We start from the raw sequence: 27,178 nt of genomic DNA, 5'->3' as shown, positions 1-27,178 counted from the left end.
TCAAGAATCACCATGCTTACCAAATACTAACGTGAATAAAAAAAAAAAAAAATGAACCTTAAGTTCGTAAGTATCCTGAATAAATGAAATCCCAAATCAAACTCCTTCTCTCCACTTTCCAATCCTATCCAATGCCCCTAAAGAAAAAGAAAACAACAACAAGTCATGTCCACTCCTCCTTTCCCAAAGTGAAAGGACTTAGCATCTCCACAATCCAGAGACATGGGGATGTTCCTAAAAATTTCCACATTTAAATTCCATTAACAACCTTTACCTCTCAACACTGTGCCATCCTCCTCATTCCTTCAGTCACTATTTTACTCAGCTATTTGACAGTAGGACAGAGAATAAGGTTGCTGTGGACATTGAATGAATAACTCTCAAATGATACTGCAAATCTGACTTTCCACATTTGAAGTCTTGCTGTCCAGATTCCCATTGAGAAAAGCAAGCATGTCAGTAGTAAATTGCACTGTAAATATTCCCAGAGCTGCTCTAGGAGAAAGGTGGGCTCAGTAGCCTTTTGTGTATGAGTGAGAAAGAATTTGGGGAAAACTTAAAGCATCTATACCAGAACAGGGTCATGAATCCTAGATCCTCTGACTAGATGCCTGGTGCACTGAGCTCTCCAGGACTTTGATAGGTTCGGTAAGAGTCTATTCAAACCAAAAAGTCTTGGTCACTGCTTGACCTTTCTGTCTCATTCTTTCCTTTGGATATTAAGCCCCCCAAAAGTTGCTGCAAATACAAGATATTCTAGCCCAAAGTCGTTTGGGGATTCTGTTTTTAAGCTTCACGTTGCTGTGCTAGCACGTGGAATCCGCACAACGGGGCCTGCCTCTGGCTTTTTCCCAAGACTCCAATCTCAGCAACTGCTATTCCAGAAACACGGAACCACAGGAGCGCGTTCCAAAATGCTCCGCGATTTCACCTGGAGGTCGCGAAATTTTGGGCAAAACTAGTCGTATCTTTTTGTGAGACATACGCTTTGAAAGCACTTATTTTAGCCTCTCTCTTCCCGAGGGCCTGCAGAAAGCATGGGAGCTTGATCACTTTCTGCCTCCGTGACGGGCCATATCCTATCCGTTTTCAGAGACTCATCTTCAAACCTTATTCCTCTTCTCTCTGCCATCTACCCCTCTGCTGCTGCTTATCCCCTCCGCTCAGAGTCCTCCCTTCCCCCGTCATAAATTCCGCCACTCTCTCCTATTCACTTCATTCCTCGCACCTACTCCTCTTCGCATTCCAATTCCCAGAGAGGTGTCTTTCTGATAACGCAGTAACTTAATCGATAGATTTCAGGCACCCTTCCCTTCCAGCCAAGAAGACTTGGATTTTTCTCTATATCTGGATTAACAGTCGCACATCAGGAATTTGCGAGCTTCCCCAGTCGTAGGGAAAGTTTATAAGGAGCGAATTTGTTTTGAATGTTGTGCCCATCCCATAATGCGCTTCTCTTGTGCTTCCTCATTAAGGAAATAATTAGGTCTAAATGATACGCTTTAATTACAGGAGTGTCCGCCTATCTTTCTTCTCTCTCAATATCAGAGCTACAACCTTGCGGAGGCAAAACCAAGTTTCCAGACCCAAATGTGGGACGCAGCCGTTTGCAAGAAGCATGGCTGCACTAGTAGCTCTTCGCTGTTGTCTAACAAACACGTTGCCATGGAGCCGATCCTACCCCATGTTGAGCGGCTGGTGCATTCGAACTGCTGACCTTCATGGTTAGCAGTTATACCTCCTAACCACCGCGCCATCAGGGCTCCTGTTTTAGTTAAATGCTGTGAGTTAATTAACCTTTAGCCTTATTTCGGAAACCCTGGTGGCCTACTTGTTAAGAGCTACTTCTGCTAACCAAAAGGTAGGCAGTTTGAATCCACCAGGGGCTCCTTGAAAACCCTGTGGGGCAGTTCTACTCTGTCCTATAGGGTCACTTTAGTCGGTATCGACTCAATGGCAATGTTTTTTTTTTTTTCTTCATTTTTGTTGTTTGTTTTATCTCCGCACCTGGATCCTCATTCCTTCCGAGCACTCACCCAACATATCTTTGTATTCCCCTGCACTATCTTTTATGCCTTTCTGCAAGCTTCATAGGCACAAAAGAAATTTTTAAGAAGACAATCAGAAGACTATTCAGCATGTTCAATCCCGCGACTCTCCCTCATGGTGGACTGGACCTGACTGACACTCTGGCATTTGACTGAAAGACCCCTTGAAGAAGCCAGTAACTGCTGGAAGATCTTAGAGTCTTTTGGTCCGGAATGAGTTTCCTTCCCCGACCCCTATCCCTTCTCCTGGCATAGCTACGAGTTAGGGTCCAATCCAGGAACATAAGAATTGAACATAATGAATTTTCACTTGTGAAAACTCACGTTTTAAAATGCCTGCAGATCGTACTGGAAGTCAGTATCAAGAGTAGTCTCATTAAGTCTGGCTGGCAGTGGGGTATAACTCAGTGGTAAAATGTGTGCCTAGCATGCGTGAGGCCCTGAGTTCAGTCCCCAGCCATCTCCATATATGTTTTCTTTCCTCACCGACGCACATCTGAATATCGGTGATTTTTTTTGACACTTTCCCCATTTTTCTTTTTGTGAATACCTTTTCTTGTGTTTTTCCATCTCACAGAAAGGAGAAATCATTTGATAATTACTGGGACCATGGTCCTTGAGACTACTTGGGCCTCCCAACCTGACTACTTAAGTACAACGAAGTCAGGGACAAACTGAAGTAAAAGAAGGTGCTCAGTCAGGATCTGCTGACCGTCAAGCAACAGTATTCCACCACATCAAAGAAGGCCTGTTCTCCTTTACTACAATTTCTCATATTTATTAAGGAGTACGGAAGAAAAACTCAGATGGAAAGAGGGAGGGAGAAATGACTGTTGGACAAATTCCTTTTGAATCTTCTTTTTTTCCCTCACCTGTGCCTGTGTCAATGGACAGATAGCTAGTTCAGGAGAAAAGTTTCTTTCCAATTTTCTTTTCCCCATTCCTCCTACACTTCCACACCCACCCACACAATCTTGTTGAGCAAAAGTCAGTCCAATCACCAGTTTTGGAGATCTGTGATCCCAGCCACAGGCAGCTGTGATCTCAACTCTTTGTTAGTGGTGAAGAAATATTTGGATGTCATCCAGAAGAAAGGTATTTCTCAGGAAACCTTGAGTCTTCCAGAATCCACAGTTGAAAAAATCATTTCCAGAGAAGGAAACAGCTGCTAAGTAAGCTCTCTTCAAGTCACAAAAGTCTTGGGCAAAAAGAGCTGCATCTTCTTATGGAGCAAACACCCTTAATCCACTTTCCTTAGGAGGAAGGGTACTATCTTACCTCCTGCATTGGAGAGAGAGCAAAGGAGATATAGGCAACCCTGGCCGGCTCAAACTACCTCCTCACCATCCAAATTCTAAACATCCTAAGGACCTAGTTCCAAATCTTCTTTCATCTTCTTTTCTTGTTCTTCCACACCCACACCCACCTCCTGCCTCCTATCTTCCCCTTCATTTTCTTCATCACAGAATGTGTTACCTTCACTTTCACTTTCCCAGCCCCCCTTTATCCTGTCTCCAGTGCTTCCTCCTAGACAAAATTTCCCAACAGCTCAGTTTACTCCAGTTCCCTCTGCACCACTTCTGAGGTTAGCAGTTCTCAAACATGGCTGAAAAATGGGAATATCTGTGGAGACTTTTCAGTGATATAGATCCCACCCTTTCCCTATCTAAAAAACTAGTGATTCTCAATTCATTCAGGATCTACAGATGTGGAGTCAGGAATACATATATTGACAAAGTTCTCAGGCAGTTCCCCAGGTTTGGGAACCACAATTTCCCACCTCTAAGTACTCATGTCAGCTACTTCCCAGCAGCAACTAAACCCCAGTTGCTTATTCACGGGAGGTTAGGATAGAGGAGATGACTACTGCTGGGGAGGAGCCGAAGAGTTGACATATGTAATGTATTTCAATATTCAGGAAGATATAAACCTCTCACAGGGGAAAAATATCAAAATGAAAACTAAAAGCAAGAGAAGACACAATGACAAAGGATTACCTCCTAAAACTCATACGTGGGTTGGCTGACACTACAAATTTTGTCAAGAAGTTGAAGTTTTTATTCTTTTAGCCTCTGTGATGGCTGAGGTTTGAATGCCTGTCCAGGAGCACAAGTGGGCTCTTACAAAAGATTAATATGCTTGCCGTTCTTGCTAATCCCCTAACATGCCTCCCTCATGCTTCTCTGTGGTTCTCAGAACTAGAGCTGCACCTTCACAAGAAAAAGCCACTGCTTGATTTCCCAGCCAAGGTTTTGGACTCTAGGTCTTGCTAGTACAGTGATTGTCTGTGATACCATATATTTCCTGTTTTTCACTTAGGATTTATTTTTTTCTTTTTCCGTTTGGATCTAAGTTTCCTGAGACAACTTTTTGGGTCCTCCTTTTTTATTCTTAGCCTAGAATTATCTGCTGTCCCTCTGGTAGCCAGAAGTAGTGGAAGTGCCAGACCCTGGTGTGATGATTGGAAAACTAATATCATGAAAACTGTATGGAGAAAAAGCAACTAATTTGGAGTTTCAAGCTGAAGCCCCTTGAATTAATGCTGGCTGTGGCTCAATGGTTAAGCTGATCACCTGCTCACTGAAAGGTTGGTGTTGGAAACCAGCAGCGGCTCCTCAGTAGAAAGATGTATCATTAGGCTTCCGTAGATTCACAGCCTTAGAAACCCTATGGGGCTGCTATGAGTCAGAATCCACTCCACAGCAGTGAGGTTTTTTTTTGTTTTTTATGTATGCCCGTGGCTGAGGCTTCGATGGCGTAGGTTTTAACTGTTCCCTATGCCTGGAAGGAGTCCTGGTGGTGCAAGTGATTAAATGCTTAGGTGTTACGCAAAAGGTTGGCAGTTCCAATCCATCAGCCAGTCTCTACAAACTCTATGGGGCAGTTGGGTTTTTGTTTTTCCCTGGGAAAGGAGTTCCTAGGTGGTCTTAAATAGTTAACACTTGCTTGCTGCAATATTGGAGGTTCCAGTCACTCAGAGGCGCTTAGTGATCTACTTCCAAAAAAGCAGCCATTGAAAACCCTATAGAGGACAGTTCTACTCCAGCATACATGGGATTACCATGAGCCAAAATCGACATAAGGATAACTGGTTTCCCCTGGAAAATCTCGTTTAAATATGGATCCCTATTACTTTATGGAGACTTATTTCTCACGGTTTTTGCCTGCCACCTGAATGTTCTTTGAGACAATATCGGAGCTCCAAGCCAAATACACTGAAATTATGAAGAGCTGGAGGAAAATGATGTCTGTCTGGAGAATCTGCGCTTGGCCAAATGGAAGGTGACCCTCCAAAGCCGTGTTTCACTGGGTGACACAGTGAACCTGTCAGGAGTCAAAAAGAAAAAAAACCAATCCCATTGCAGTCCAGTCGATTCTGAATCACAGCCATCCTATAGGACAGAATTGAACTGCCCCATAGGGTTTCTAAGAAGTGGCTGGTGGATTCAAACTGCGTACCTTTCAGTTAGCAGCTGATCCCCTTAACCACTGTGCAACCAGGGTTCCAAATCTTACTCCCACAACACAGTGGGGAAGAGGAAGGAAGGACAAGGATGGAATTATGGACCCAGGCGTGCAGTGCACAGTGGATTAGCAGTCCATCGCCTTAACCACTTGGTCACTTCATCAGGAGTCAAGTAAAGCAGAATCAAAGACAAGGAAAGGTTATGCACTCAGTCTTGCCCTGAAATGATTCAGACATCAGCATAACTAGAGGTAGCCCAGGAAGGAAATTCACTAGGGGGCTTTGTGGTTTAGTTGGTTAAAAAAAAAAAAAACTATCCACAGGACCCTTTCAAACCCCCCACCCCTTATCTGTCTTTCTGTCTCTTTAATAATAGTTCATAGTGGGAGCTTAAGGTGCAGGCTTTTGTTTTGGGTGATTGAAGGGATTCCCTTAGCATCTGGTTCTTTTCTCCCCATTCCTGTCATACCCCTTCTGCTGTCACAGTCACCGTAAAGGATATAGAAGCTCATAGCATGGAAATGAAAGAGCATTCAAGGAAGTCCACTGAGTTGTGTTTTTGCTGTCTGTGTGCACAGGAACTGAATGGAAAATATTAGGAGAAGTGAATTTGTATCCTTTCAAGATTGGGTTTAAATAGTGTTGAAGCAGAGAAAAAATGTAGAGGTGTGGAAGATGAAAGCCAGAGGCTCATACATGCAAAGGATGTGCTCTACCACTGAGCTACATACACCTCATTCCTGAAGTGCTGCTGGCTAAATTTTACCTAGAACTAAGTGTTATTTCCTGAGATTCACGCTCCTTGAGCGTCGTGGTAGTGTTGATCAGTGTTAAGAGGCATAAGCAGCTGCTTTAGGCAGGAGGAACTGAGGAACCAGTGGTGGATGCTGATTCTTTACAGGACTTGAAAGTGAATGTAGAAGATTGGAAACATGTGTTGGATAAATAGGCACAAGAGATTTCCATGGTGGCTTTTGTACAACTTCAAGTTGTTAAAAGTCTCTGCCTTGTATTATGGGTGGCAAAGAATCAAGTCCCCATTTTCAGCTCTTTTGATTTCCTCTATAGTTGTCTTTGTCTTAACCTGAAGCACAAAGCTAAAGAAATTAATCTTTTGGCTGCCTTAAAGTCTTCACTATATTTACTGTTTGCTCAATCAGAATGTATGTGCCAGATTTGATAGAGGAAAGCAAAGGCAGAGAAAACCACATAGTGATGCATTCTGCATTTCATTATAAGGGTCTTTTCTACTAGAGATATCAGATAACTCTGGGCCCTACCAACAATTCAGAAGAGGAATTCATAAAGCATGAATGAAACAGTAGCTTCAGGGTTTAGAGAAAGGTGAATTATAAGAATAAGATAGGAAGTAAATAGACAGGATTTAAAGTACAAGAACAAAAGTGAGTGAAGCATTTATTCGTTTAAAAAAATTTTTTAAGCCATTTCCAGACAGAAGGAGGTTACAGAAAAGGGCATTTTGAAAAAAGTGGGGGTAGAGGGGCATGGGAGGAAGTCTGGAAGAGAGAGAAGGTAAACTCATATGAAATTCAAGATATCTTGCAACACACTAGTGAGAATGTTACACAGTGAACTCAGGATAATACTCTGGTCTCCACCCTTGGATTTGTGAGTGAGAGGGTGAATAAAGAGTGAAAAATGCACTTTAAGATATGGGAATTAGAAATTCTTTTGTGATATTTGTGGAAAATAAATGAGCTTGCTCCAAGACTCTTCTAGAACCCTGAGATTTATCATGGTTTAAACTCAGTTCTTTGAGCTACATAAGAAGACTAAGGGAAAATTCATTTCCTGGTGTTGCAGAAGCCTAGAAGATGGGTCCTTGTGCTCAGACTTTCCAATTATCTGGACACAGGTCTTTGAGAAAGAGAAATAACTTTATTGCAATGCACAGAGCAAGGATCCGGGAAGAAGTTTGTCAGATCTGGCTCCCTGAGCTATTGAGAAGTACGGCTTTTATGTGATTTTGGCAGCAAGATGGTGGTTGCACAGGCATATTGGGGAAGGAAAATTCTAGCAGGCAGCCAGGAAACAGGAAGTGCCACGGTTCTTGTCAGACCTCTCACTTCAGAATAGGGTCCAAGTGATTACTTTTCTTCTGATTGGTTCCACCTGTGGCTACATCTGCTGTTGAGGTCATTAGTGGTCACAGCTGGCCCTTCTGTGAGTGCTGGGTGGGCCAATTCTGACTTGGGCGGGTTTAACGACTAATGGAAATTTACTGGCATTAGTAGGGCCAGGTTACAATCGTACCAGATTTCTAGAGCCTATTAGCTTTTTGATATCCCAGTTTGCACATATATGAGACTTTGCCAATGTTCATAAAAATAACATAGAGTCTTTTTGAAATTGGCAGAACATGGCTTGTCTGTCAGACTTGTTCTTTCAGTTGGCTCATGGAATTTGTACAATAAGAACAAGAAATAGTGTGTGGTAGGTTTCACTTAGGGGGAAAACGAGAGTGTCACACACAAAACTGATGGGGATGTGTATATGTTTGTCTGTGTGTCTGTGTATGTATGTGGAAATGCTAGATAGTATCTTGGCTGTTTAATGCTGTAAAAGCAATATGTGTAATGTCAAGCATCCACCATTATGTAGTTGAAAAAGACATTTGCAATGAAGAAGTCGTCGGTCTTGAAGAATTTTATCACGCAATCTCCGGCATCATTTCCATCACCAAGGCCATTTTTTGCAAAAACCAATCCTTCTTTGTTTACAACTTTTGCGTTCCAATCCCCAGTAATTATCAAGGCACCTTGACTGCATGTTTGATCAATTTCAGACTGCAAAAGTTTGTAAAAATCCTCAATTACTTCATCTTTGGCATTAGTGTTTTGTGCATAAATTTGAATAATAGTCCTATTAACTGGCCTTCCTTGTAGACATATGGATATTACCCTAACACTGACAGCACGGTATTTCAGGATAGGTCTTGAAATATTCTTTTTGACAATGAATGAAGCATCATTCCTCTTCAATTTGCATAGTAGACCATAAAAAATTGTCCAAATAAAAATGGCTAATACCAGCCCATTTCAGCTCACTAATGCCTAGGATATTTTGAGTGCCTTCTAACCTGAGGGGCTCATCTTTTGGCATCATATCAGCCAGTATTCTGCTGCTATTCACAAGCTTTTCACTGGCCAGTTTTTTCAGAAGTAGACTGCCAGTTCCTTCTTCCTATCTTGTTTTAGTGTGGAAGCGATACTGAAACCTGTCCACGTGAGATGAATCTGCTGGTATTTGAAATACCTGTGGCAAAGCTTCCAGCATCACAGCAACACACAAGCCAGCACAGTATGACAAACTGACAGATAGATAACTGACCATCTGAGGAATAGACTTGACAAGTTGTGGGATGACATCATACCTGAAAAAAAGCAAGAGGTCATTAGAAAGACAGGAAAGAAAGAAAAGAGCAAAACGCATGTCAGAAGAGACTCTGAAACTTGTTCTTAAACATAGAGTAGCTGAAGCGAAAGGAAGAAATAATGAAGTAAAAGAGCTGAATAGAATATTTCAAAAGATGGTTGGAGAAGACAAAGTAAAGTATTATAATGAAATGTGCAGAGACCTGCAGTTAAAAAAAACAAAAGGGTAAAACATGCTTGGCATTTCTCAAGCTGAAAGAACTAAAGAAAAAACTCAAGGCTCGAGTTGCAATATTGGAGGATTCTATGGGGAAAATATTAAATGGTGCAGGAAGCATCAAAAGAAGATGGAAAGAATACACAATCACTGCATCTAAAAAATTGGTCAACATTCAACTATTTCAGGAGGTAGCATATGATCAGGAATCGATGGTACTGAAGGAAGAGATCCAAGTTGCACTGAAGGGGATGGCAAAAATCTAGGCTCCTGGAATTGACACAGCACTTATTGGTATGTTTCAACAAATGGATGCAGCACTTGAGGTGCTCACTTGTAAGGAAATTTGCAAGACAGCTACCTGGCCAACTGACTGGAAGATATTCGAATTTGTGCCCATCCCAAAGAAAGATGATCGAACACAATACAGAAATTTTTGAACTATATCATTGATATAACATACAAGTAAAATTCGCTGAAGATCATTCAAAAGCTGTTGCGGCCGTACATCAACAGGGAATTGCCAGAAGCTCAAAACAGATCATTGCTGATGTCAGATGCATCTTGGCTGAAAGTAGAGAAGACCAGAAAGATGTTTACCTGTGTTTCATGGACTATGGAAAAGCATTTGACTGTGTGGATCATAACAAATTATGGATAACATTCTGAGGAGTGGGAATTCCAGAACACTAAATTGTGCTCATGAGAAATCTGTACATAGAGAGACGGTCATTTGAACAGAACGGGGGATACTGCGTGGCTTAAAGTCAAGAACAGCATATGTCAGGCTTGTATCCATTCACCGTACTTATTCAATCTATATGCCGAGAAAATATTACAAAAAGCTGGAACATATGAAGAAGAAAGCAGCATCCGGATTGGAGGTAGACTCATTAACAACCTGGAATAAGCAGATGACACAATCTTGCTTGCTAAAGTGAACAGGAATTGAGGCAATTACTGATGAAGATCAAAGACCACAGCCTTCAGTATGGATTGCACCTCAATATAAATCCAAAAACCAAACCCAGTGCCATCGAGTCAATTCCGACTCATAGCGACCCTATAGGACAGAGTAGAACTGCCCCATAGAGTTTCCAAGGAGAGTCTGGCAGATTCGAACTGCCGACCCTTTGGTTAGCAGCTGTAGTACTTAACCACTATGCCACCAGGGTTTCCCACCTCAATATAAAGAAAGCAAAAATCCTCACAATGGGAACAAAAGCAACATCATGATTAATGGGGAAAAGTTTGAAGTTGTCAAAGATTTCATTTTACTTGGATCCACAATCAACACCCATGGAAGCAGAAGTGAAGAAATCAAATAATGCATTGCATTGGGCAAATCTGCTGCAAAAGACTTCTTTAAAGTGTGAAAAAGCAACGATGTCACCTTGAGGACTAAGGTCCACCTGACCCAAGCCATGGTTTTTCAATCTTCTCATATGCATGTGAAAGCTGGACAATGAATAAGGAACACCAAGAAGAATTGATGCCTTTTTTTCTTTTCTTACAAAGTTTTTCAAGTCTGGGGTGGGGGCTTCTCTTTAAGAAGGAGCCCTGGTGGTGCAGTGATTAAGAGCACCAGTGCTAACCAAAAGGTCTGTAGTTCAAATCCAAATCCACCAGCAGCTTCCTGAAATTCTATGGGGCAGTTATACTCTGTCCTATAGGGTCGCTATGAGTTGGAACTGACACACAACAGCAATGGGCTTCGTTTGTTTGTGTTCCTTTAAGAAGAGGGGTTTTTCACAGTCAGTTGTCATTTCTGTTATTTGCCTTCAAGTTGATTCTGACTCATAATGACCCTATGTACAACAAAACGAAACCCTGCCCAGATCTGTGCCATCCTGACAATCATTGTTGCGCTTGAGTGCATTGTTGCAGCCACTGTGTCAATTAATCTCATTGACAGTCTTCCTCTTTTTTGCTGGCTCTCTGCTTTACCAAGCATGATGTCCTTCTCCAGGGACTAATCCGTCCTGTTAAGAGGTCCAAAGTATGTGAGGGGAAGTCTCGCGATCCTTCTTCTAAGGAGCATTCTGGCTGTACTTTTTCAAAGACGAATCATTTTTGTTCTTCTAGCAGTCCGTGATATATTCAGTATTCTTTGCCAACTCCATAATTCAAAGGTATCAATTCTTATTTGATCTTCCTTATTCATTGTCCAGCTTTCACATGCATATGAGGTAATTGAAAACACCATGGCTTGGGTCAGGTGCACCTTAATCCTCAAGGTGACATCTGTGCTTTTGAACACCTTAAGGGGTCTTTTGCAGCAGATTTCCCCAATGCAATGCATCTTTTGATTTCGTGACTTCTGTTTCCATGCGTGTTGATTGTGGATCAAAGTGTAGCAGTGGAACAAGAGAGACCAGAACCTAACCCAAGGTACAGAAAACATGACAGTGACAGCTGTAAAGGGAGTGATCAAGAGCAACTGAGATACCCCTTCACCCACCACATCCAATGTATGTGCTTCACAGAAAAACAACAGAAATAACAAATCCGCAAAAACAACAGAAATAACAAATCCACAAATTACAACAGCTAGCTTTACAAAATCCACTCATCCAAGGGTGGAAGGCAGGGAAGGGAGGTGGGAGGGTAAATGGCACAGGAAGACAAAAAAAAAAAAAAAAAAATGGCATGAGGTCTGGCAAATGCTAGAAAATAGCTACAGAAAAACCTGTGGTCTTTCAGACTCATGGCCTTAAAATCCACATACTAGTGTCGGGAAGATTCTGCTTAAGTGCACCAGAGACAGAATTCCAATTCCTCTGAGAAAACAGAATATGTAAAGCGCCCTTGGCAGAAAGAGTCCTATCTTCCCTGGGTCAGGGGAGGTGAACAGGGAAAAGAGGTGCCACATCCTCCTTCCAATCCTACCCGTTCCCTGTGGGTGGCAGGTGAAGTCAGTGGCCTACAGCTGCATTAAGTTTGGCAGGAGATGGATGCGGTGAAGGGAACTTCTCTGCAGAGTTTGAGCAGACTGCAGGTAGACCACCTTATGGAAGGGTCTGTTAATAAGACCACCAGAGAGAAGAGGCTTAACTTAAAAATGGTACACTTTGCCAGGGGCCTTTGCTCCATTGGTGCTGATAAATGAATAAAGGAAAGAGGATGGAGAAAAGGCAGCTACTGATAATGTATGAGAACTGCGTTGCTGTGAGCAAAGCCAAGGGCAAACCAAATCCAAAGTAGGAGGGCCAGTTCCTTTCTGTTTGACAACAGCTACTGCATTTCAATTCCTTTATTGAATCAATATTATTCAAAGCAGTGTAGTGAATATAGAAGGGACATACGCAGGAGACAAACCAGCTGACCAACAGGATGGATGAAGAGACTCCCAAACTTCCCTTGGAGAAGGAAAAGAGCCTGAGGCAGAGGTTGAAGAGCATATCAGCAGTTGCTTTCCTTATACTAGGGAATGGGTGAGGCTTCCTCCCTGATACCTCAAATGCCTGGCCAGCTATATTTTGGAACCAAATGACATTGACAACTTTGCTAAGCACGAAAAGGGGGGCACCCAAAGAGCACTGAAAATTGACGTGAGGAAGAATTCCAGCCACGATCAAACATCTCCATAGTGATAGAAGAAAAGATCACCAATAATTTGTGCTGTTACTGACTGAATCACAGGAATAAACACTTGATGAAACAAGAGGAGACTCAAGCAAAATATTCCTCCATTCCAAGCGCAGCACTGGAAAATTCTACCAGCAATACGTGGCTCACTTGTCTTGTTTAGGCTCTGTACTCTGGGGTCCTTTCTGTGTCAGGTCGCTACTAGCCTTCTTCTATGCTTTTCCTCCCTCTTTTACAGTATTGGAGCGCCCAGCTTCGAAATGGTGTAGATACCCCAGATGGAGTCCTTGATTCCCCTGGCATGGCCCTGGAGAAATGTTTGGACACCGCCAGCCATCTCTTCACCGCCCAAACCATCAACTACACGGGGAGAGAGAAGTGCCTCAAAATCTCTTATGAAGGCAGCTCTGTCAAGGGCCGGCCGGTTCAGCACCTTCAAGGGTGAGGGCCGCACGAGACCTAAAAAGAGTTAACTAAAATAAACTAAAAACCATCTCTGTGGAGCCAACTAGGAACTCGTAGTGATCAGCGATCCATACGCTTTCCCGTAGTCGGCAGGATTCGAACCTGCGCGGGGTATCCCCAACGGCTTTCTAGCCCATCACCTTAACCACTCCGCCACGACTACAGCTGCCTTACCAGGGACTTTTTTTCCCACATGGAATTGGACCTGTGCCCCTTGCAGCCAGTCCTGTAGCTGATCTGGTGGGGTGCTGAACATCATTAATTATAAGGAAAATGCAGATTAAAACACAATGAAATGATACTCCCCTCCACCAAAATTGCTGGATAAAAGAATTGAAAATATCAAGTGTTGCTGATCATATGGAACAACTGAAACTTTCCTACATTGCAGATGAGACTGTCAACTGACACATTCACACTTGTAGATTATTTAGAAATATTGCCTGAAACAAAATATATATAAGACCTATAACCCTAAAACTCCACAGCTGCATTTAGACCCAAGAAAAACGAAGGCTTATTTCTCTTGAACCATATGTACAAAAATGTTCACAGCAGCATTAGTTGTTTTATATGTACATCAACAACAAAAGGAACAAAAAATTGTGATGTACAGTAGTAATACAATGGGATATGACAGCAAGAAAAAAGAACTACTGCTACTAGACACAATATGGATGTATCTAATAAAAATTATGTTGAGTGAAAGAGTCTATATTGAAATGAACACATATTGTATGATTCCACCTATAGTATTTCAAAACACAAGAAAACAGTGGTACAGGTCAGAAGATTGGAATTAATTGGGATAGATACAAATACAATCTCAGCTTCTGAGAGCTGAAAAGTTTCTTATCTTGGTCTGAATGTTGGCTATATGAGATATATACATATGTAATAAGTCATTCTTCATGAACCAAGCCTCAACTTAAAAAGAAGAAAGGATTTCTTTGGATATCGTCTCACCCCCAGTAGATCCTATCTCTTCATTAGTGCTGTTCAAATTTTGGTCTGCAGATTGATGCCTTCTAAGAGCTGTGTTTTTACCTGTCTGTGGGCATTAGAAACTTTTGTATCAGTTTGACTTTGCCAGAATATTGGACTCTTCCAATTAAATAAAGTAAAAACAATTTCAAGAATTGGGTGAGTGGAATGTGGAGCTGGCCACTTAATGATCAAGCAGTAGAACTCTGTTGCTGCTTTTGATATTGTGAGATTGGTTGGACACCTAGAACCCAAGAGAAGATGAAAATCTGAGAAGTATTATTTACTTTTATAATTTATTGTTTCAAAATGACCGTGATCTTAATCAAGTCTGCTTTCCATATTTATAATTTGCCATTATTGGCTAAAATAAAACAAATACACACAAAAAACAAACCAGTCGATTAGAGTTGATTCTGATGAATGGCGACCCCTTGTGTGGCAGAGTAAAATTGTGCTCCATAGGGTTTGTAATAGCTGTTTTTTTTCTTCCCAGTGCTTCTGGGTGGATTTCAACATCCAGCCATTGGGTTATCAGCCCAGTGAGTTAACCATTTACACCACCCAAGGACTCCTTTAGCTAAACACGAAGTAAAATTAATGTTATTTATTTGTAACTCTAATTTACATATGTGAATCAAGGTTAAGAAGGCTAGAGAAGTCAGAAGACAAGTAGTGTATGTGCCAGAGAGCTGTGGTCTAAAAACGGGCCTCAGGTGTGACTGAAAACAAAGAAGAGTATGAAAAATAAAGAAGAAACTCTCCGTTTGGTGACAGCTCATCTTTCAGAATCAGCCTCTCAGGAATGAGTGAGGAAATCGCAGCAGCTGAAGACCATTTACAAAGTGAATTTTAATAAAAGTCCTCCATGTGCCTGGACAGGTTCTCAAACCTCAGTCTCGGACGAGCGGAGTCAGGGCTTTCTGCCTTAAGCACATTTTGGTTGTGACTGTCGTTTCAGATATAAGTTTTTAGAATATTTCCTCCAAAAAATATTTTAGATTCTTTTACAGCTGCTTTCTGCCCGGCGTGAGGTCCAAGACTTCTCAGCTCTAGTGTTACCAGGTGAAAACCCCGGGTTCTTATTTGGCATGACTTTATTGGCCAGTAAATGAGAGACTGAGATGGGTGAACAACAACAACAAAAAGGCACCTTTATTTCATTGTCCAAGGAAATGGAGTCGGTCTGCTGTTACTGCTCCCGAGACTGCTCACCAAGTTTCACAAAAACTCAAGTGTTTGTGAAAATACTCTAAAATTAAATATGAATAGGAACAAATGAATCCACCAAGGGTTTACAAGTAGGGAGTTCACACAAGTTTTGTCTGCAACATTCTTAATCATACTATGTAGGTGCAATGGGGTTTATATATAACCTCCAAGGGAAAAAAAAAAAAGCAGGGTTCAAATTCAAAGCTGAGGGGGACGGGTGAAGCGCAGCAAAGGAAACAATTTTCCAATACAACACTGTCGGGGGCAGGGGGGACTCCAGGTAAAGAATACAGCACTGTGGGGGTTCTGCCTCACAAGCAAAACATTCATTTGCCTTCCCTTTGCCCCAGTTCTGCAGTTGGCCTCAGCCTATGCTGTGGAGAAGTTACACTGGGCATATAGGGGAAAAAATTATCAAGTGATTTTTTTTGGGGGGGTTAGGATAAATAAGGGTATCAACTACATGTGAATCTCAATACAGAGATTAAAATGGGCATGTACGGGACTAGGAAGTGTGCTGAACTACTGTGAAAACATTCTGGAGTGCACATGAGGAAAGAGAGAGGAGCATCACCTAATGCAGAGTAAAGAGTGGGAGTGGGGTGAAATAAAGAAAGAGAAGGAGAAAAAGGGGAGAGAGGAAGAGGACAAGGAAAAGAGAAACAGGGTTTTCCCAGAAAAGGAGTCGGTTCGTTTTGCTCAAGACTACCTGGCCTTTGAGAGTGATTCGTTGCTCTTTCCTTCTCGGCGTAGATAGGCTGAGCACTGTGGAGGGCTTACATGAGTTTGAATTTTTTTTGTGTGTGTGATTCAGACTTGTTCAGCATTGGTTTTGCCCTGGCAGCTGCAAGAATTTACCATTTCCATGCATGTGGTGAGAGCGGTGTTGAGAGCAGAAGCAGGATGGGCCCGCAGCTTTGATATTAAGCACCGCTGAGACTGGGGAAGGTTACTAGGTCTTGCTTGAAATGCAAATAATAATAATAATAAAGAAAGTTCCAATTTGTTTGCTCCTTGTATTCCTAACTCTTAATGAAGCCTTTTGAAACTCAACTTTTTTCTAAAGAAATTCTCTCTGGCCCCTTTGCTTTTCACATCCTGCTTTTAGCTCAAAAGAAGTTTAAAGAGGGGAACTGTGGCCACAGAAAGCCAGAGACTCTGTACAACTGCTCATGATTACATACTCAGCCACCTTTTCCTCAGTCCTAGTATAGGCACAGAGGCAATGAAGGTTACCAAACCAAAACCAAACCCCGTGCCATGGAGTCAATTCCGACTCAGAAACCCTGGTGGCTGGTGGTTAAGTGCTACAGCTGCTAGGCAAAGGATCAGCAGTTTGAATCCGCCAGGCATTCCTTGGAAACTCATGGGGCAGGTCTACTCTGTCCTATACGGCCACTATGAGTCAGTGAAGGTTAGTCCCTGGCAAACCAGGTAGGTAACCTCAAAATCGGCTTAGGGATTACCTGTGACAGACTGGTAGAAAGCAGATAGTCACAGCTTTTGGAAAGAAGAGTAAAGGGGATAATGCACTATATAAGAACTTTAGGACTCTTGGCTTCTTATCTCCCCTACCATAACCAATCCCCCCTTTCTATGGAGAAACTAGCCCTTTCCTTGCTTCAAGAGGGTCCCCTAAAAGATTTTCTCCTAGTTTAGTTCAAAACACAAAAAGCCTTTTAGTTCATATTTTATAGATTGCATGATTGAATCCACATTGATTCATCAAGATTGTTATTTTTATTCTCAGGATCAATAATTGAAAATATTTATAGGGAAACATAGAATCATTCCACAAGGATTTGGCAACTGCCCTGAAACAATATAGACCTTACCCGAGGTCTCTGGGTTAATGTGTCTGTGCTCTCCTCTTTTGACCCATGAGTGTTTAGAACTTGCGCTCTATTTCTTCTTTGGCAGCCTCTTCAAGAGTTCATAACAGATGGACAAAGACTTTGCTATGATCTTTGATGGCTTCTGCCTGCTCAATCTCCATGTCTCGATATCCATGTCTGTGAATGAGAGGTTGACAAGACTTGGCAGCGAGTCTTTGCCTCCTCAGCCCAAACCAGGGTTAAACATCTCCTTCTCAGTGTTTTAGAACATGACAGAGAAGGACATGAGACAAAGAAATGGCTCTCTTCTTTGGCAGGAATTAATTCTCCTTTCCCTGACATTCTATGAGAATCCTGTGTTCTCCGTCCCAGAGAAGGAACATTGATTTTTCCCAAGCACAGAGTAGGTTTTTCTTCTTCCAGATTCTTGAGCCTCTTTGCATTCAGCTTTCCTGCAAACTCTTTCAAGGGACCACTAAGTCTTTGAGTGGTGCAGACAGTGGCCCATATATCAGTGATTGCTGAGAGTGCTTGAAGAGAATGTATGGATAGTAGAAATGACAACAAATAAATTTAAGTCAGCGTCATTGTCTCAACTAGTCAGTTAATAAAGAAACACCAAGGCCAAAACAAGTCAACTTAAGAAAGAAGTAAGTTTCTGAGAGGAAGATTTTTGGCCTGTATTGTGAGAAAAGAAAAGTGGAGATACTGGGGTTTGAACCCAGGGCTTGTTGCATGTTAAGCACACATTCTACCACAGAACTGTAACTCCAGCAAGGCCCTGCTGCAGAGGAGTCTTCAGGACTATTTTCAGAGTCTTTTAGGACTAAGTCAAGATAAGTTCACTTTATGTTCAATTCAACTGTTTCCAAACTCCCTACACCATGCTCTCTTGGACACGAACAAACCTAAGAAGGATACCTTAGTGCTAAGAAGAAAGATATTGCTCCTGGTTGATGGTCTTCTACCAGATTGCTGGGAGCCTGCCTCCATTCCATCACCTGGGTGAATTACAGGATAAACATTCTCTTGGACTTGTCTGAATATAACTTTCTGTATTCTTTTGACTCTTGGAAACATACTAATGTTTTAGGGAGGCAAATAAGTAAATAAAACTAACTCGAGTGTTTGTGAAAATACTCTAAAATTAAATACAAATAGGAACAAATAAATCTAACGTATTTCAAAAGCATAACATATCCACACAGGAGAAAAAAGAGAACAGATTCAAGTAGAAGTTTTCCTTAGTGCTTTGTCCTCATTGTAAACAAGAATGGCAAGTAAATGTTAAACTCTATGTAGTAGGTTTTTTTTTAAATTAAATAATGCTATGGGTGTAGCAATTCTGATATTATTTCGTGTAAATTTTAGGCTTGAGAAAATGAGTACACATATTGAGGTTGTTGGAAACCAGGGCTCTCACTGTGGGAGACAGAAGGAAACACGAAATTGGAATGGGGGAAGGTAAAAAATTCCCTGTTGATGCTGGATGGGTATTCCTCCATTGCCATCAAATAGCTCCAGCTCATGGATGGAGACCCCATGTGTTGCAGAGTTGAACTGCTCCATAAGGTTTCTTTGGCTGTAATCTGTAAGGTGTGCCCTGTGGTTAGCGGCTGGACTGCTAACCAAAAAGTTGGTGGTTGAACTCACCAGCGTCTATGCGGGAGAAAGAAGGCGGTCAGTCGGCTCCGGGAAAGATTACAGCTGTGAGTCGTAATCTACTCCACCACAGTGGTTTTGGGGTTTTGGTTTAATCTTTGCGGATGACCAGGGGAACAATTGCACTTGAATGGTAACTCTGGTGGCTTAGTGGTTAAGGTCAGTAGTTCGAATCCACCAGGCTCTATTGGAAACTCGATGGGTCAATTCTACTCTCCTATGGGCTCGCTGGTGGCGTAGTGGTTAAGTGCTACGGCTGCTAACCAAAGGATCCGCAGTTCGAACCCGCCAGGCGCTCCTTGGAAACTCTATGGGGCAGTTCTACTCTGCCCTATAGGGTCGCTGTGAGTCGGAATCGACTCGACGGCACAGGGTTTGGCTTAGTTTTTATGGGGTCGCTATGAGTCGGAATCGACTCGACCGCAACCGGCTTGAGTCTGGGCTAATCTAAAGATTGGTGGTTTTACTGGAAGAAATGTCTCGGCCTTCTGCTTCATTTAAAATTACGTGGAGTCAACATGAGTCAGAATCGCCTGGATAGCAACCAACAACAATTTTTAAGGAAGCAGATTTCCAGACCTTTTCATCCACGGTGCCACTGGGTAAGTTCCAATCGCCAGCCTTTCGGTTACCGTTAGATTACCCGGTGCAGAGTGCGCCACCCGGGGACCTTCCTCATATAGGGTAGTGATTCTTTTTCTAGAGGATTTTTAAACATTTCTTGTGATTAAAAACATTCCTTTCCCCTTACCATCCTCATATCATACACATAATACGTAATATCAGGACAGAAATGAAAATCTTAAGCGTAACAGCATGTAGTATATTGCATTCCTTGCTGCATCAGTTCCTAGCTTTCCTCATTGAATTTCAGTTCCTTGTTTTTGAAATTTTAAATATGCAAAATGTCGGTTAGGGCTTTATGGAAGACCTCAAAACCAAACCCAATCAAACCCATTGCGGTCCAGTAGATTCCGACTCATAGCGACCCTGTAGGACAGGGTAGAAACGCCCTCTAAGTTTCCAAGGGCTGTAAATCTTTACCTAAGCTGAACGCCATTTCTTCCTCTTCCTGAGCGACCACCTACGTTTTGTTAGTAGCCCAACGTTAACGACTGCACCAGGAATGCTTGTAGACTGATACAGTTTTCTTTTTTTCAATAGTTCAGCGTCGGATACTTGTGCTGTACAGTTTTATTAAACTCCAAAGCCTTGGAATGCAATGTTTTTTAAGAATGCAGTTACGCAAATCCGAAGTGAGTTGCTGAAACCCGGGATCGAACCAGGGACCTTTGGATCTTCAGTCTAACGCTCTCCCAACTGAGCTATTTCTGCTCTTTCGAAAGCTCTATTTTAATCGTTGGTATAAAACATGATCATGGCTACTGTGTTTTCAAATATTTACTCTTAATTTGTTCTACATTATTACAAGATGACAAAAGGGAGGAATACGTAAAACGGGGCGATGCTTTCCTGCTTGGTAACCTCTGGCTCTTTCACGCTCCAACCACTGCCCGGAAAACTAAGGGAATTTCAAACGAAATGATCGAGCCTGTTCTTTTTCTCTTTTTTCAGTCCTTTTTCTATATTAGTCTTCCATGACACTGGAAAAGGGAACAGAGCATTAGTGAGCCAGTTAATGGCGTGGCGGGTTTCTGGCTTCGAAATGAGAAAAACCTGAGCAAGCCAACTCTGATTCTCTATTTCCTTCCTTTTCTTTGTCTCCCTGGTGCTGGCACGGGCGCCCTGGGTGGTAAGGAGAAACAGGGAGTAGAAACGGGGAAACATCTCAAGGCAATCCATCGGGTAATGTGTTCAATAAGTATGAGTACGCAAAACATACTTGAAAAAGGAGAAAAGTGCAGAGCTGTTGGGAATTGTAAAAAGTAGATGAGTGTGCACGGTTTCAAGCCGTCTCAAGGAAAGGATACTCTTCCCTAAAGCCACAACTCCCTCACGACAGAAACTTCATGAAAATCCTCCTTGAAATATTAGCCGTATTTCTAAGGGGTTCTGGTAAATTCAATAGATGATCAGAGAGAAAATCCAATGTTTCAAATTTCACTATTTTTAAACCTCTAAACTACACCAGGAAATAAGTAAAGAAGTTGCAGACCCAAAACACCTTCTCTTCCTAGGGCATTCCACCCCCATTATGCCACTCCAACGTTCCTGCCCTAGTAAATTGCCCTGCCCATTTTCTCCTGCAACCACCAGGAAAGATGTAATGGAACTTTCTCTTGTTTTTTCCACTTCTCTCCCTATCCATTTTTTCTTTTTTTTCCCTCAACTTACAAAGTTTTTCAAGCCGCCTTCTCCTTAAGAATAGGGAATTAACCACAGTCTAGAAGATTTCAATACTTCTATTTGACAAAGGACCCTTATCTAGACTATTTGAAGAACACCTATGAAACACTAAGAAAAAAAGACTGAAAAAAAATGAGAAATAGCAAAGACTAAACATGTACTTCACTAAAAAAATGCATAAACGCAATTGTTAAACACAATGAAATAATACTACCTTTTACCAAGTGTCTCTGACAATACTGAACTGAAACTTTAATAGATTGCTGATGAGACTGTCAACTGGTACATCCACTTTGGTACACTATTTGCAAATGTTGCCTCAAACAAAATATACATACAACCTACAACCCAGCAAGTCCACAGCTGCAGTTAGACCCTAGGAAAATGCATGCTATTGCCCTTGAAAAACATGTACAAGAATGTTCATAGCAGCATTATCCATTTGAAATGTATAGCAACAGTAAAACGAATGAAAAAGGTCTGATTCCAGTATTCACATAATGGAATATGACAGAGCAATAAGAAAGAAATACTGCTACTAGAAACAGTATGGGTACATTTAATAAAAAACATATTGAGTGAAAGAACCCATACTAAAATGAACATGTGCTATATGATTTTATTTCTTATTTTTCAAAGCACAGGAAAAACTAATTTATGCTAGTAAAAAAAAAGTAGAGGTCAGAAAATTAGAATTGATTGGATTGAGGTACAAGGGAGCTCCTGGGAGGTGAAAATTTCTTTATCTTGGTCTGGATGTTGGTTCCATGGTATATATATATATATGTATTATTGATTGAACTGCATTTCACTCTATGTGATTCTAGCCTCAATTTAAATTAAGAGATGACACATGGAACATTCACACTTCAGATATAAAATTACAAACCTAGAGTATCTTCCACTCATCTAAGTGTTTTTCAGTAGCAAATGATCTTAGTACTCCTACCACCTTCTTTAATTTTCCCACTTTCTTTTTATAGCCACTGCACCCCACCCCGCAATGGTTTATCCCTGTGACCTTCTCCAGTGAATTGCCTTGGTTTGGAGATTATGCCACCATTCCATTCCCAGCAACACTCAGTGACTGACTGGAGGGGATGGAAAGTGCAAAAGTCCAAACCCCTTGACTCAAGGACAACTCTGTCATGGGATTTATACTCTAGTTCCGCTGTCACATAAAAACAAACAAAGCCATTGCCCTACAGTTGATTCCGACTCATAGCTACACGGGTCAGGCCAAATCTAGACTTCACCCAAGGACATATTAATCTTGGCTACTTTCCCTTTCCCATCCTAAAGACAACCCCCTCGGTAAATCACATACACCTCAATACCTATCTCACACTCCTAATATTCCTCAGGCATAAAACGGTCTGATAAAACTGCTCAGCTGCAAACACATGCTTTCTATTTCATAAAAAAGGAAAGACGACTGTGAAAGGATGACTCCGATGGCAGAGCCATGAAAACACAGAGCATTCATTCCAGGCCTTGAATGCTAATGTTGTTTGCCTGGCTGGATTTAGACATTACTTGGGACCAGTGACTGTTTTTTTTTCTTTCAATTTCATCCCTTTTTTAAATTGGAATGTCTGTAACTATTATCTTATACCTGTTCTGCCATTGTATTTTGGGGAGCAGATAAGTTGTTTCTTGAATTTCACAGATTCACAGATACAGAGGAATTTTATCTCAGGATGGATTATATCCAGAGCTTCATCCAGACATAATTTAGACAATGTAAATGAAAAGATTGGGGACTTTTCAGCTGAAGAGATTTTGATGACATTTTAGAATTTGAGTTGATGCTGTAATGGGATTGAGATTTGGGGAGGTATTGGGATGAAATGAATGTTTTTGCATGTGGGTCAGATGTGAATATTTGGAGATCAGAGGGCAGCCTCTGATAGGTATAATAATGCCCCAGCAAAGACATCCATGTAGTAATACCCAAAAGCTGTGTGTATGTTACCTTACGTGGCAAAAGGGACTTTGCAGATTTGATTAAGTTAAGGATGTTGCCATGGAAAAATTAATCTGGATTTTCTGGGTGGACCCAATATAATCATGAGGTCCTTTTAAGAGGAAGACAGGAGGGCCAGAGTCAGAAAAGGAAATGAGACAACTGAAGCAGAGGTCAGAATGATGCAGCCATGAGCCAAGAATGTGGGTGGCCTCTGGAAGCCAGAAAAGTCAAGGAATGAATTCTCCACCAGTGTCTCCAGAAAGAAAGCAACTCTGCCAACATCTTCAGTTTAGACCTATAGGACCGGGGACAGATTACCCAATAAGCATGGTAAACATGTGCTTAGGGCATCAACAAAACAAAACAGGGACCCACAGATGCCAAGCAGACAAGACACAAGGAAAAGCAAGCACCATGCTGGAAGGGAACTGACAGGGTGTTAAATGATATTGATACTATTTTATAAATTTTACATACAATAACAATTATATTTTCCTTTTCATTTCAGACAGATCAGGTATAGCCTCACATTTAGTTCTCTCTTGTAGATCATGTGAGAACATGCCAGCAGCACTATAGTCATGTGACTCATGATATATCTGGTCCTGCACAAAGCGAGCCAAAATGCATCTTCAGATTGAGCATACCCTTGTATTTGTATCATGCTCTTTGCCATCATTCTTATCCCTGTTCAGGTATCAACAGTAGTACAATGAACTGTGAAGATGCAACATCAAAGTACAAAAAGTCAGTGGGCAAGTTTTTAGGTATTATTTCAAGACAAAAACACTTGTGGAGATACACAGAGCCCACCAACAAACATTGTACACAAATGAATGAAATTATTTTTGACTGCCTTGTAAGTACTATTTCTTCTGACTATCTCAGACCTGAAGAACAAAATTACACATTGTAAATTAAATTTTTATTGATTTTCAAATGTTAATTTTAGTGTGAACATTCAAATTTTAATGTAAATTTTATTTTATAAATTTTACTTGTTTTATCAATTTTATTTATTTTCAATTATTCAAATTTATTTGCTATGGTACAAGCAAGTTAAAAAATTAAATTCAAACTAAGTGGAGTGCAAAAATGAAAGCTCACAGAAGATAAAAGAAAAAGATTTGTGAATTCCTAAAGACAATTCCAAAATCAAGTTCCTTTTTAAAACATAATGAATCAGAAGAGACTTTGTCTTTTGAACATTAGGTTTTAATGGGTGCAAATCATTCTACTGGTACCTCCAGTGCTGAAATTACTAATAGCATTATGAATATAATAGAATTTGTTCTAAATTCTGCATCCATTCCTTGCTGTAGTTAAAAAAATAATAAATAATGGTGTAGAAAGTAGAAGTATTTTAGAATCTGAAATTGTCATATCTGCAGATCCCATAAATAACAGAAATACACATACTGCTTTGCAAAATAATTTTTCTTCTAATGATGTAATTACTGGATCAAAAGAGGACCAAGTGATTGTCAACATCATAGTGGACCATTTGAAAATTTGTTGTCCAAATAATCTGGATGGTAAACAAACAAGGTTCTGTAGCCAGAATATACTTCTAAGGTGCAAAGCTAATGGTGACAATTGTAAGAAGGAATCTCTCTCAGTTGTTTGCAAACTATTCTGTCCTAAATCATTTAATTCTCGATTTGCTATGGATGGGTTTAGCAACTTGAACATGTTTGATACATGTGAAAACAGAGATTGTATGGTGTCATATTTAAACTGAAGACACTGTTTTCAGTTAACTCATAAACTGGTAACACAAATTAATGAAGAACGTCAGTACTGGAAAGCCGTTTTGCAATGCGTTGGTGCTTTCATTAAAACCATCACTGAAGGTGGACTGTCTTTTTGAGAAGGAAAAAAAGTGTTTGGGGGCCCACAAAGCAGAAATTTCTAAGGTCTACTTGAGCTTGTTTCTCAGTTTGATCCATTTTTAACAGGTCACATCTCCAAATATGGTAACACTAGAAAGGGCAACCCATCATATATGTCTAAAACAACACGTGAAGAATTAATAAACTTAATAAGTGATAAAGTTTGATCAATTATTTTCAGTGATGTAAGTATAGCTCGATATTTGAGTTTGTCTGTAGATTCCACTCCTGATCTTGCTCATGCAGATCAGCTAAGTATTATTTTAAGATACATATCTCCATAGATGGAAAACCTGTTAAGCAATTTATCACATCTACTAGCTTAAAAAGTCATGTGGGTGAAGAAATTACAAATCAAGTACTTTACTATTTATGTGAAGTGTGCTAAACTGATTTTTCTAAGAGCAGAGGCCAGTCCTATGACAATGCTGCCAATGATAAAGGCATACAACAGAAAATATTAGAATGTAATGAATATACCATTTTCATACCATGTATTGCATATTCACTTAATCTCGAAGAATGCAGCTGCAACAGATTGTTGTCTGGAAGCAGTTGGTTTTTTTGTACTGTTCAGTTACTCTCCACATTTTTTGCTACCTCTGCTAACCAATGGGCATTTCTTAAAACATATTTAGTCAGTGACTGAGTATTAAATTGTCTTTCTAAAACATGTTGGGAAGTGCACGCTGTAGCAACGAATGCAAACCCGGAACAGTACAATGAGATTCTAGATGCCTTAGAAGTATTGCTGAAGACCAGACACAAAAAAGGAGATGCCAAAAGAGAAACTGAAGACACCGCCAACAAAATGCAAACACTAGAGTATGTGCCTGTGTTGGTTATGTGGGATAACATATTGCGGCATTTTCATCAGAAGAGTCAAGGCCTCCAAGACTGAGAAGTAAGTTTAAAGGCATGCACAGATCTCTATGAGTCATTAATAGGGTAATTACATAATTTAAGAGAAGGTTTTGAAAACACGACAATATAAATATTGCCAAATACTGATTATCAAGCAGTTCTCCATCACAGATGCATTAGAAAGAAACAAAATGATAGAAGTGCCTCAAAAGGATCATTGAGTGCCAGAGGTCAATTTCTCCTAACCACAAAATATACCATCATTGACACACTTGAATCTTGCATGAAAACAGGAAGAATGTATATGAAGTTCTTTCAAATAGATTTTCCTTCTTAAACAGTGAGAATATATCTGATAAAGATTGCATGAAGGCATCCCAGAAATTAGTGCAGGCTCACCCCCTTGGCTTAAATACAAACTTTTATGAAGAAGTGCCACAATTTCATTCTTACATGAGAACTAAGTTTACAGATTCAGGAAAGACAAATTTTACTCATGCAAGCATGTAGGATTCCATAATAGAAGATAAAATACAATGCGTATTTCCCAATGTTGAAATTGCTTTACACGTATTCCTAACTTTAAAGGTAACAAACTGCACAACAGACCGCTGATTTTTGAATGTAAAGAGATGAAAAAACCCTGAGCGTACAGCAATGATTCAAGAAAGACTCCACCCATTATCTTTATTATGTACGGAAGTAGGTATTATTCTGCAGCTTAACTGTGATTTAATCATTGAAGAATTTGTAAGAAATGTTTTTAATTATAACATGTTAGAGGTGACAAATCTACCTAGAAATAAAAGTAATTTGTCTTAATATTTGTTTTTCTGATCATTAAATTTTCTTTTAAGACATCTTTTCATTTGTTCATTTATAATTATAGCATTTTCTATGAAACAAGCATCAAAATTGATGAGCTGTTTAAAGCAAAAATGGTAAAAGTCAATACTGTGTTGTAGAAAATCAATAGAATTTTACACTGAGTGTTGAAACAACTAAGCTCGCTGACTCATTTTCTTTGTTGTAGAATACAGAGTATATTCTTTTTGTAGAAAATGAGGTATATAGTAAAAATTTTAGTACCCCACATCCACTAAAATTTTCATAATGCTGTTCATATCATTCTGCTAAAACGACATAGGCCACTTTTGTGTTCATTTATGTTATAGTCGTATTTAAAAATACATGGGTAGCTAAGACACACACACACATATATATACAGGTATACAGATAACTCACATGCCTCGTGGGAATGCCTGAGTAAGTAG

General features: G+C 40.5%; 2 non-coding genes and 1 pseudogene across 2 annotated transcripts; all 3 read right to left on the bottom strand.

Annotated features, from left to right (window-relative positions):
- Window positions 1-12,041: 12,041 nt before the first annotated feature.
- LOC126077463 (etoposide-induced protein 2.4-like) lies at window positions 12,042-13,072 on the bottom strand (annotated as a pseudogene).
- Window positions 13,073-13,260: 188 nt separating this feature from the next.
- TRNAS-AGA (transfer RNA serine (anticodon AGA)) lies at window positions 13,261-13,342 on the bottom strand. The gene has a single exon. It is a non-coding gene; the product is annotated as a tRNA-Ser (tRNA).
- A 6,792-nt stretch (window positions 13,343-20,134) lies between these two features.
- On the bottom strand, window positions 20,135-20,207 carry TRNAF-GAA (transfer RNA phenylalanine (anticodon GAA)). The gene has a single exon. It is a non-coding gene; the product is annotated as a tRNA-Phe (tRNA).
- Between the last annotated feature and the right edge of the window lie 6,971 nt (window positions 20,208-27,178).

The sequence above is a fragment of the Elephas maximus genome, chromosome 1 (genome assembly GCF_024166365.1).
Source record: "Elephas maximus indicus isolate mEleMax1 chromosome 1, mEleMax1 primary haplotype, whole genome shotgun sequence".
In the NCBI taxonomy this organism is placed as follows: domain Eukaryota; kingdom Metazoa; phylum Chordata; class Mammalia; order Proboscidea; family Elephantidae; genus Elephas; species Elephas maximus.
This window is presented reverse-complemented; position numbering and strand designations above follow the sequence as displayed.